Here is an 11,934-nt window from a genome sequence, read left to right on the forward strand (position 1 = left end):
TGCCAGATGCAAGTCACATCTGCAACCTACACTGCATCTTGCAGCAATACCCAATCCTTAACCCACTGATCGAGGCCAGGGATTGAACCCTCTTCCCCATGGATACTAGTTGGGTTCTTAACCCTCTGAGCCACAATGGGAACTCCTCGAAGTCTTATTTTTAATCTAGAGCATCTCTCTGTCTTTTTATTTGCTTCACGATGGTCATTCTCCAAGGGCTGGCTGTCTTGTAGAATCTCCCACAGTCTGATGTTTTCTCATGATGAGAGTCAGGTTGCCCATTCCAAGCAGTGAGATTTCAGAGGTGATGCTGAGTCCTCCTCAGTGCAAGGTACCAGGAGGCACATGATGTCACCCTGTTGCCTTGCTGTTGATGATGGGAATCTTGATCACTTGGTTCTGATGGTATTGACCAGATCTCCCTATTACAGGTGCCGTTTCCCTTTTGTAATTGATGAGCAATCTGGGGGAAAGATATTCCAAGACTGTGTGACCACCTAGGATCTTGTAAACGTTCACCCAGTGGTTTTTGTATTGGTGGATACCCCTTGCTTGAATAAGCTACTACACTAGTAGTTGCAAGATAATGATTTTTCTTTTTTTTTTCTTTTTGGCTATTGAGGGCCACGGCATATCAAGGTTCCCAGGCTAGGGGTCTAATCGGAGCTGTTTCTGCTGGCCTATGCCAGAGCCACAGCAATGCCAGACCCTAGCTGCATCTGCGACCTACACCACAGCTCATGGCAATGCATGAGCGAGGCCAGGGATCAAACCTGCAACCTCATGGTTCCTAGTTGGATTCGTTTCTGATGTGCTAAGACAGGAACTCCCCCAAACAGTGATTTTTCTAATTCTATAGAATCCTATATTTGCTACCTGCATTATTCTGCAAGGAGGGGCCTTCCCTACTCCATCCCCTCACCCCTGCTACCTCTCTAGCCTCTCCTCAGCACTCCTTAGAGCTGACCATTTCCTTTTTACTCATATGATCTCTCCCTTTGACTTCCCTGATGCCACACCCTTCTTTTCCCACTTCTCAGATTTCGCATTTGGAGCTTCTGCTTTCTTCAAAGCCACAGCCCTCATGCCACCTCTTCCAGGAAGCCTTTCAGCAATGCCAGGACAGACCTTCTCACCCTCCTCTGCAAAGTCTTGAAACATGGATGATCTCAAAATTTCATTCCTGCCCATCCTACTGCTTGCTCAACATTTTGAACTCTAGAAACGCTGCATCAAGGGCATTGGACTTGATCCTGTGGCTTATGGGGAAATGGTTAGAATGCTTTCCTTTGAAGATTGGCTAAAGTGTGAGGGTTTGAGAAAACAGATTTGAAAAAGTCACTCCACTGACCCTATGGATGGGATAGAGTTGAAAGAGAACACAAGTAGAAATAAGTTCAGGAAGCTGTTAGGTCTGAATAACAACAAATAATGAAGGCAATAATAATACTGTAGCACAAACTGGCTCCTTTTTCATCAAATGATTTCCTTATTCCTCCTGGGCATGTGCCTGGACTACATTCCCCAGAATCCCTTGCACTTAGGCAAAACTACGTGACTGATTTAACTAATGGGCGTAAGAGGAAATGATATAAGTCACTTCCGGCCTGAGCCTTTAAAGACTTCTCATGAGAGCCTTGCTCAAGCTTTCTCCATTTGCCAGCTTCTTGGAGAGGACTATTTGGAGGAGAGCTGCCCAGAAAACTCGATCTTGATTGATGGTTGCATATCCAAGAAATAAAACTTTACTGAACAAATGGTCTCTACTGAAGTTGGGATTTTTCCTATTCCAGCAATTGGTTTACCCTAGGATTTCTCCACTTCCGCACCATTGACTTTTGGGGTCAGATAATTCTTTCTATGGGGAACAGTCCTGTGCATTGTAGCATGTTGAGCAGCATCTCCAGCTTTTACCCTCCAGCTTTTATATTCCAGTAGCACTCCCATCCCCCAGTTGTGGCAACAAAAATTTCTCCCGATGTGGTGAAATGTCCCCTGGGTGGGCAGAATCACCCCCCAGTTGAGAGCTTCTAGTCTCTCATACATGTATGGAGGCCCTTGAACAGTTTAGGGACATGGACTCAACATGTCCATAGCTAAACCTACCATCTCATCTTCTCCCATCCCTGCCTCCACCAACTCCTCATTTCAATGAAGATCCTACCTGAGGATCATCACTGACCTTTTTTTTTTTTGTTTGTTTCAAATTTGCTAATTCTATACTACAATTTTTTTTTCATCACTGACCTTTTATTCTCTCAACTCCTGTTTGTCTTACTTCCTAAATAACTATGAAACCCATCCATCCACTTTGCTCCATCTCCCCTGCCACCATCAATGTTCACCTGGACTATTGCAGTAGCCACTTCCCAGGTGGTCCTGCTTTTATTTCTGCCCCCTACAATCCATTCTTCATACAGTCACCAAAGAGACAGCTTTTCCAAATGCAGTTGTGATTACAGGCTCAGCTGGGGCTAGAGAAACTGCTTCCAAGATGACTCCCTCACATGGCTATGGGCAGGAGACCTCAGGTCCTTGCTATGTGGGCTTCTTAGGTGTCCTCACAATATGGTATCTGGCTCCCCCTGGAGCAAGTGATGTGAGAGAGAAAGAAAGGAGACTATGATGCCTTTTACTGACCCAATCTCAGAAGCCTCACAGGTGGTTGACACAATCACTTCCGCCATATTTTGTTTGTGAGAAACAAGTCACTAAATTCAGCCCACGCTCACAGGGAAGAGAATTAGGCTCCACATTTTTAAAGCAGTGTCAAAAATGTGTTGACATATTTTTAAAAACCACATTCCCCAGCCAATTCGTTGGCAAATTCTGCTGAATCCACCTTCAAAATCCTTCTCGACGGTTACCCTTCCCTTATCACCACCCTGGTTCAGGAACCTGAGTGTCCATCAATGGGTGAATGGATAACAAATGTGGCCCATCCATACAATGGAATATTATTCATCTTTAAAAAGGAAAGGGATTCTAACACATGCTACAACATGGATGAGCCTTGAGAACATCACACTCAGTGAAGTAGACACAAATGGACAAGTACTGTGTGATTCTGTTCATGAGAAATCCCGGGAGGAGTCACATCCATAGAGACAAGAAGTGGATGGTGGGGCCAGGGGATGGGAGAGGGGGATGAGGAGTCAGTGTCTAATGGGGACAGAGTTTGGCTTTGGGAAGATGAGAAAGGCCTGGAGATGGATAGTGGGAATGCTACAGCATGAATGTGCTTAATGCTACTGAGCTGTGCACTTAAAAAATGGTTTAAATGGTAAAATTTATGGTATATATATGTGTAGTTTTTTTTTGGTTTTTTTTTTTTTTGCTTTTTAGGGCCACTCCTGTGGCATGTGGAGATTCCCAGGCTAGGGATCTAATCGGAGCTATAGCCACCGGCCTACACCACAGCCACAGAAACGCCAGATCTGAGCCACATCTGCAACCTACACCACAGCTCACGGCAATGCCGGATCCTTAACCCACTGAGCAAGGCCAGGGATCAAACCCGCAACCTCATGGTTGCTAGTCGGGTCCATTTCCACTGCGCCACGACAGGAACTCCTCTCTCTTTTTTTTTAATATGTAGATTTGAACCACATTGAACAATTTAAAAAACATCCAACTCTGGAGTTCCCATTGTGGCACAATGAGATCAGTGGCATCTCTGCAGCACCAGGATGCTGGTTCAATCCCCAGCCCGGCACAGTGGGTTAAAGGATCTGGCATTGCTGCAGCTGCAGCACAGGTCACAACTCGGATCTGACCACTGGCCCAGACACTCCATATGCCATAGGAGAAACAAACAAACAAACAAAATCATCTGCCCTTATACGGTGCTTACTGTGGCCCAGGCTCTATGCTAAGCGATGTACTACCTCATTTAATCTTCTCCATCATCTGTGGGTTAGGGACAATGATCATCACCCCACTTTTTTTTTGTCTTTTTGCAATTTTTAGGGCCACTCCTGTGGCACATGGACGTTCCTAGGCTAGGGGTCTCATCAGAGCTGTAGTCACCTGCCTACGCCAGAGCCACAGCAACGCGGGATCTGAGCCATGTCTGCAACCTACACCACAGCTCATGGCAACACTGGATCCTTAACCCACTGAGCAAGGCCAGGGATCAAACCCACAACCTCATGGTTCCTAGTCAGATTCATTAACCACAGAGTCACGACGGACACTCCAATCATCACCCCATTTTACAGATGGGACCACTGAGGCTCAGGGAGGAGCAGCGATTTGCCCAAGGGCTTGCAGCTCCCTTAACCCCTGTACATACTGCCTCTCCGTCAACCACACTGGTTATGACGCTCTTCAGCTAAGATGGAAGAAACCTGTCACAGAAACACAAAGCTGAGGTCACTGACATCACCAGCCAAGGGCCCTCAGTGTCAGTGAGTGGCCAAGCTCGGACAGGGACCTGGGAGGGTCTGAGCCCACACAGCTACACAGGCTTGAATTGTGAAAAGGAGCAGAGGGCCCTGTGCTGGGGTTGTGGGTTCAGGGCTTCATTTATCTCTCCTTTCTGGGCCTCAGTTTCCGTCACTGCAAAGCTTTAAAGGATGCTAAGGAAGCAGCCAAGGGGAATGGATCTCTGGACCCAGGAGTCCAAAAGACAGGCTCTTTGGGCCTTCGTTTCCTCAACTTTAAAATGAAGATTAAGGAGTTCCCTGGTGGTTTCCTGGGTTAAGGATCCGGTGTTGTCACTGTGTTGGCTTGGGTCACTGCTGTGGCACCACTTGGATCCCTGGTCCAGGGAATTTCTGTATGCCCCGGTGTGGCCAAAAATAAAATAAAATGAAGATTATATTTAATAATACTCATTATTATTAATTTTAGTGGTATTGTTCACCTCAGCAAGGCTCTACGTTTGAGGCTGCACTGTTCCCTGTGGGGGGCCGTCCTGGGCACTGTGGGGTGTGGAACAGCCTCCCTGACCCCACCCAGTGGATGCCAGGAGCCCCCCAAGTGGAAATGACCAAAAATGTCTCCAGACACCCCAAGGATTGCTCTAACTGGGACCCCCTGTCCACATTATAGGGTTGGAAGCCTATGTTGAGTTGGTGTATCTGCTTTTTTTTTTTTTTTTTTTTTTTGTCTTTAGGGCTGCACCCACGGCATATGGAGGTTCCCAGGCTAGGGGTCCAATCGGAACTATAGCTGCCACAGCCATGTGGGATCCGAGGTGTGTCTGCACCCTACATCACAGCTCACTACAACGTAGGATCCTCAACACACTGAGTGAGGCCAGGGATCGAACCCATGTCCTCATGGATGCTAGTTGGGTTCATAAACTGCTGAGCCACAACTCAGGTTAGTGTATCTAATTCTGAATGCCACCGAGATTCCCCGCTCTGCGGTTTATATGCTGTGTGATCTTGGTGGAGTCACTTCCCTTTCTGAGCCTCTGAAAGCCTCCAGCAGTCAGATTCATCAATAGCCCCTCCCTCCCGAAGTCTCTTCATCCACATCTATAAACAGTATCGGCCAGAGTAAGCATGACCCAGAGGCATCAGAATCACCCCAGCTGGGGTCTTCTGCAAGATTCTGGCCCACAACAGTGGCCCCTGCACCCTCCCTGCTGCCTGCCTCCCCTCATGCTGGGGGGGGGGGGGACCACACAGGCGGACGCTGGGAACACTTCCTGTGCGGTGGCCAGTGGTGGCTGCTGTGCCAGGTGGGCCAACGGGAGAATGCAGCTGGGCTGCCCCACTTCCTCCGCCGGGTGGAGGCGCCTCTCTGGCTCCTTTGCCCTAGCCCCCAAAATAACATCCCCCCCAACCCGCACCAGCTGCAGCTTCCAATGTGGGGGCCGGGGACGCAAGACAGGCGGCGGCGGGGGGGGGGGGGGGGGGGGGGGCAGTAGCTGCCAGCAGGGCGCCAGCCCCGCTGGGAATGTGTCACACCACCCCCAGCCTGCTGCTTCCACCTCCGGAATTCCAATCCCAAGGGGGTGACCTGTTCCCCCCCCCCCCCCCCCGCCTCAAGGTCCGGACATAGGAACTCTGAGCAGGCAGGGCCAGCTGAGGCAAGGGGGCTTCTCTGCTGCCCTGGGTGACAGGGGACCCTCTGTGGCCAGAACCCCCAGCCCCAGGTGCCTCCAGTCTTCACTTCGAGGGACCATCTGAGGGGGAAGGGGCTGGTTGCCAGGACAACAGCCCCCCACCTCCGCCTGGGAACAAAGGGGCAGCCGGCAGAGCCAAGGACTGTGTGTTCTTTGCCCGCCAACGTGACTGGCACATCCTGGCAGCTGGCTCTCAGAGGGCTGGGCCAGAGCCTCTGGGCCTGGCCATCCCACACAGGGCCACTCAGTGTGGGGGCGGTGGCGGGCCCTGAAGGATCTGGTTCCTGGTCAGCCGCTCCTAGGCATCTGTCCTTCCGGTACATTCTGACAAGGAAGTCTGTCCGCTCAGCCGGCAGAACTTCACAGAAAGGCCAGGGGATGTCTGATGTCCGCCTCCAAGCTGGATGGGCCACCAGGATGGAGGGGGACAAAGGCCACGTGGAGACCTTCCTGCTGCCTGGACTCCTGGCCCTGCATTCTGGGGCTGGGGGTGTCCAGTGGGACTCGCCTGGTTTGCAAGGGGCCCGCCCAGGGGGCAGTGGCTCTGGGAGCAGCTCCCTTCCCCCAAGCGGCGCAGGGGGCAGTGGACAGATGGCGCCACGCAGGCTGGGGGGGCGGGGACGGGCCAGGGCCTGCATGTAAAAAGACCCCCAGCTTCCCATGGTGAGCAGGCCAAGGAGACAAAACCTTGCCTTCACTGGGGCCACAGTTGGTCAGGCTGTCCATCCACTGGCCGGAGCTGCGATGTCAGGGAAGATGTGGGCAGGCCTGTCCTGGCTGGGGTAGGGTTGCCAGAAAAAATACAGGTCATGCAGGTAAATGAGTAATTCCTCTGCGGAAGTATGTCCCTTGCAATCCTTGGGACATACTTATGCTCAAAAAAAATTCACTGAGCATCTAAAATTCACATTTAACTGAGGGTCCAATGTTTTTGGCCCTGCCCATGGCATGCAGAAGTTCCTGGGCCAGGGATCGAATCCAAGCCACAGAAATAACACTGGATCCTTAACCTGCTAGGCCACCAGGGAACTCCCAGGGGTCCTATATTTTTAATTGCTAACTCTGCAATCCTAGGCCAGTGGCTGGGGCGGGGGGAGGCAAAACTGCTTACCGGGGTCCCCCTAAACTTGTTCCTCTGCTAGTCCCAGCCTCAGCGATGGCCCAGCTGTCAACCCTCACACAGGACTCCCAGCCAGAAGCCCGTGTCAGCCTCACCTTCCAAACCATGACCTGTCTAATCCCTCTCTGCCCCCATGCCAGCAGACAGGGCCATGAGTCCCTGCCTGCCCCCCAGTTACCTCCCGCCACCCTTCTTCTCAAAGGTTCCACCCCTCCATCCTCAGAGACCTGAACAGGGCCTCCCCTGCTCTGAATCTGACAGTTGCTTCCCACTGCTCCCAGTAAAGGCCTAAAACCTCTGCTTAACATTGGAAGCCCCTTCCCCAGCCTGGCTCTGACCTCTGCTCCCAACTTCCAGCCCCCCTCTCCTCAACTGTGTTGTGGTTTCCCCAAAACTACCTGTTCTCTGAGGTCCCCAGGTATGGCCTATCACCCCAACCCAAGTCAGGTTCCATCCCTCATCCTTTGGGAGTAAAAGTCCAAGTCCTCCCCGTGGCCCACGAGGCCCTGCACCAACTGTCCCCGTCCCTGCCCTGCCCTCCCCTCCTCCCTCACTCCCCCTCACTTGGTGTTCCAGACACACAAGCTCCTTGCTGTTCCTCCAACACACCAGGCAGGGTCTGCCCCAGGGCCTTTGCACAGGCCGTTCCTGCTGCCCAGAGCATACTTCCTCCCAAGAGCCACACAGTTAGTCCAACAGCCTCCTCTCCCCCAGGTCTCTGCTGTCACCTCCTCCGTGAGGTCTCCCTTATGTAAAATTGCAAACTGGGATTCCCATTGTGGCTTAGCGGTAATGAAACTGACTAGTGCCCATGAGGATGAGTGTTCAATCCTTGGCCTCACACAGTGGGTAAAAGGATCTGGCATTGCTGTGGCTGTGGTGTACGCCTGCAGCTGCAGCTCCAATTGGAACCCTAGCCTGGGAACCTCCATATGCCACAGGTGCGGCCCTAAAAAGCAAAAAAAAAAAAAAAAAAAAAAATTCAAACCATCCTAACTCCCCATCCTTCTTTCCTGCTCTATTTTTCTCTACAACTCCTATCACCTTCTAATACACCCTGGGTTGAGTGTGTTGAGTGTTGGTCTGCTACCCCGACAAGGATGTCAGTTCCATGAGGGCAGGGATATTCTGTCTGGCTCACTGCCTGCCGTACCCTAGGCAGGACACACCAGAGGCACTTAATTAATACTTCCTGGATGAATAACCATCACTGTGCTTAGAATGTCCTCCTGCACCCCTGCTTTCCACCTTTTAAGACTTACCTGAAGCGGGTGAGCTTGTTTTTCTCGCCAAGCTTTCCTTTATCCACAGGATGGCCCAAGAGCACTTTTGAATGCTCTAACATGCTTCTGCTGACCCTGCTTCTGAACCATCTCAAGCTCCCCAGTGTCCTCAGGACTCTGTCAGTCTGACCCTGCCAACCTGTCTAGCTCAGTCTCTCCTCCCTGATACTCTTCAGCCCCTGGCCACATTCTACCCCCAAGTCTCACTCTGTACCCTCTGCACCATCACTCTCTCAGTTCCTTCTGCCTAGAACGACTCCCCAGTATCTTCACCTGACTGACTCCATTCATCTCTCAGGCCTCAGATTAGATATCACCTCCTCCTAGAAGCCTTCCAAGGCCACCCCTACACCTAAGTCCAGTGCCTCCTCTGGGCTTCACCATGCCTGTGGACCAGCACAGCCCTGACCACCTGCATTTTTTTCCACCCAGTTACCACAGCCAACTTGTTATCAGACACAAGAGACTTATGGTATACAACACTTTTTTTTTTTTTTTTTTTTTTTTTTTGTCTTCTGTCTTTTTAGGGCCGCACCTGCGGCATATGGAGGTTCCCAGGCTAGGGGTCTAATTGAAGCTGTTGCCTCCAGCCTATGCCACAGCCACAGCAACGCCAGATCTGAGCCGCATCTGCGAACTACACCACAGCTCATGGCAACACCAGATCCTTAACCCACTGAGTGAAGCGAGGGATTGAACCCTCAACTTCATGGTTCCTAGTAGGATTTGTTTCCACTGAGCCACGACAGGAACTCCTCTGTTTTGTTTTTGTTTTTTGTTTTTTTTTCTGGCTGAATCTGGGGAATGCAGACGTTCCAGGGCCATGGATTGAATGGGAGCCACAGCAGTGACAGTGTCAGTTCTTTAACCCACCATGCCACCAAGGTAACTCCCCACAACACTTTCTGGAACCCATGGAAAGGTTTCATTTTTGGCCATGTCCACAGCATGAAGTTCCTGGGCCAGGTTTTGAACCTGAGTCACAGCAGTGACAATGCCAGATCCTTAACCCACTGAGCCACCAGGGAACTCTGAAAATCGTTTCATTTTAATTTCTCTTAAAGTCAGAAGAAAAAATGAATAAAATAATGCCAACACAATTGTAAGAGATCATTTGTAATATTTTTTCATGAAGATAGGTGTCTGCAATGGCACAAGTGCCTCAGGCCTATGAAGGTCCAAATGGAGCCCTGCTGTTCCCATACAGGTCTCCCCACTAGACTCTGAGTGCCATGAAGGCAAAGGTCAAGACTGGGTCCCCATGGCTGCTCAGCACCATCATGGCACACAGCAGGTGCTTATTAATTGTTTGCTGAATGACTGAATATTTAGTGAATCATTGGGTCCTCACCACCAGGCCAGGCTTGGCTTGGCTCGCACATAATAGGGGCTACTTGATAAGTGGGTGGATGGATGGATGGAAGGGTCAGAGGGCAGACTGACCAAGATACCAATCTGGGACCAGCAGTGCCACCTTGTGGCACAATGCTTGTCGGCCTTTCCCTCTCCTAGGCTTCAGTGGGAAAGATCTGGTGGTTTGTCAGAGCCTTTCCACTGGAAGGGGATGGAGGGGAGGAAATGGAGGAGGAGGAGGAGGAAGGGGAGAAGGAAGAGGAGGCAGCAGGCAGTGATCCCAAAACAAAGACTTTGAATCCATATCATGCAGCCAGGAGATCCCCTTGCAGCTCAGCAGTAAGGAACCTGACTAGTATCCACGAGGACACGGGTTTGATCCCTGGCCCTGCTCAGTGGGTTAAAGGATCTGGTGTTGCCATGAGCTGTGGTGTAGGTCACAGATGTGTGGCTGTGGCTGTGGCCATGGCCGGCAGCTGTAGCTCTGATCCAAACCTGTGGCTGGGAACCTCCATATGCTGCAAGTGTGGCCCTAAAAAAAAAAAAAAAAAAAAAACAACCCCCCCCAAAAAAAACCCCAAAAAACAAATTCTGCAGGCACCCATTTCTGGCCCTGCGTCCCAGGGCAAATTATATCACCTTTTGAATCCTCAGCTTCCTTATCCAAAGAAACAGAAAAAAATCAAAATCATCAAGCCTCTGAATAACAGAATGAAATGGCTCAGAAAAGCAGCAGCTATATCTTACCTCCCACCTGAGGGCTCTTGGAAAGATTTGGTCTTCAAGGCCCCCTCCTCTTCCAAGCCTCAAAAGCGACAGAGTTTTTACGAGGTCTGGGGCAGAGAAAGGGCAGAGAAAAGCACATGGGTTTGGGGGTAGGGTTGTCAGGTTTAGCAAAAATAACAAAATAAATAGGATGCCAAGCTTGATTTGAATTTCAGAGCAACAGTGAATCTTTTTTTTTTGGCGGGGGGGGAATGTTCCCTCAGCATATAGAAGTTCCCAGGCTAGGGGTTGGACTGGAGCTGCAGCTGCCAGCCTACATCACTGCCACAGCAACGCCAGATCTGAGCTGCATCTGTGAACTACACTGCAGCTTGCCACAATGCTGGATCCTTAACCCACTGAGCAGGGATCAAACCTGCATCCTCATGGATAATAGTCAGGTTCTTTACCCACTGAGCCACAACAGGAACCCCAACAACGAATTATTTTTTAGTATCAGTGTATTCCCAAATATTGCATAAAATACACTTTAACCCCCTAAAAGGGTATTTGTTGATGACCTGAAATTCAAATTTAATTGGGACGCCTGTCAGAGTGGCTAAAATTAAAAATAGCGAAAACATCAAATGCTGACGAGGATGCAGAGAAACTGGATATATTCATAAATTGCTGATAAGAATGTAAAATATGGAGTTCCCATCATGGCGCAGTGGTTAACGAATCCGACTAGGAACCATGAGGTTGCGGGTTCGATCCCTGGCCTTGCTCAGTGGGTTAAGGATCAGGCGTTGCTGTGAGCTGTGGTGTAGGTCGCAGACATGGCTCGGATCCCGTGTTGCTGCGGCCCTGGCGTAGACCAGCAGCTACAGCTCCGACTAGACCCCTAGTCTGGGAAACTCCATATGCCGCGGGAGTGGCCCTAGAAAAGGCAGAAAGACAAAAAAAAAAAAAAAAAAAAAAAAAGTAAAATGTTACAGCCACTCTGGAGAACAGTTTGGCAGAGTCTTAGAAAACTACATATGCACTTACCATACAACCCTGCAATTGCACTCTTGGGCATTTATCCCAGCTAAATTTTTGTTCACACAACAACCTATGAACAAGGGAGTTCCCCAGGTCTTGGCTCAGCAGTAATGAACCTGAGTAGTACCCATGAAGATGCAGGTTCAATCCTTAGCCTCACTCAGTGGTTTAAGGATCTGGTGTTGCCATGGTGAATTGTGGTGTAGTTCACAGATGTGGCTTGGATCCCATGTTGCTGTGGCTGTGGCTGTGGCATAGACTGGCAGCTGTAGCTTCTATTTGACCCCTAGCCTGGGAAGTTCCATACGCCACAGGTGCAGCCCAAAAAAGAACAAACAAACAAACAAAGC

The sequence above is a fragment of the Sus scrofa genome, chromosome 2 (genome assembly GCF_054392235.1).
Source record: "Sus scrofa isolate SSC_HxYL_T2T_F1_AM1 chromosome 2, Sscrofa_HxYL_maternal_Yorkshire_Landrace_v2.0, whole genome shotgun sequence".
NCBI classification, from domain to species: Eukaryota; Metazoa; Chordata; class Mammalia; order Artiodactyla; family Suidae; genus Sus; species Sus scrofa.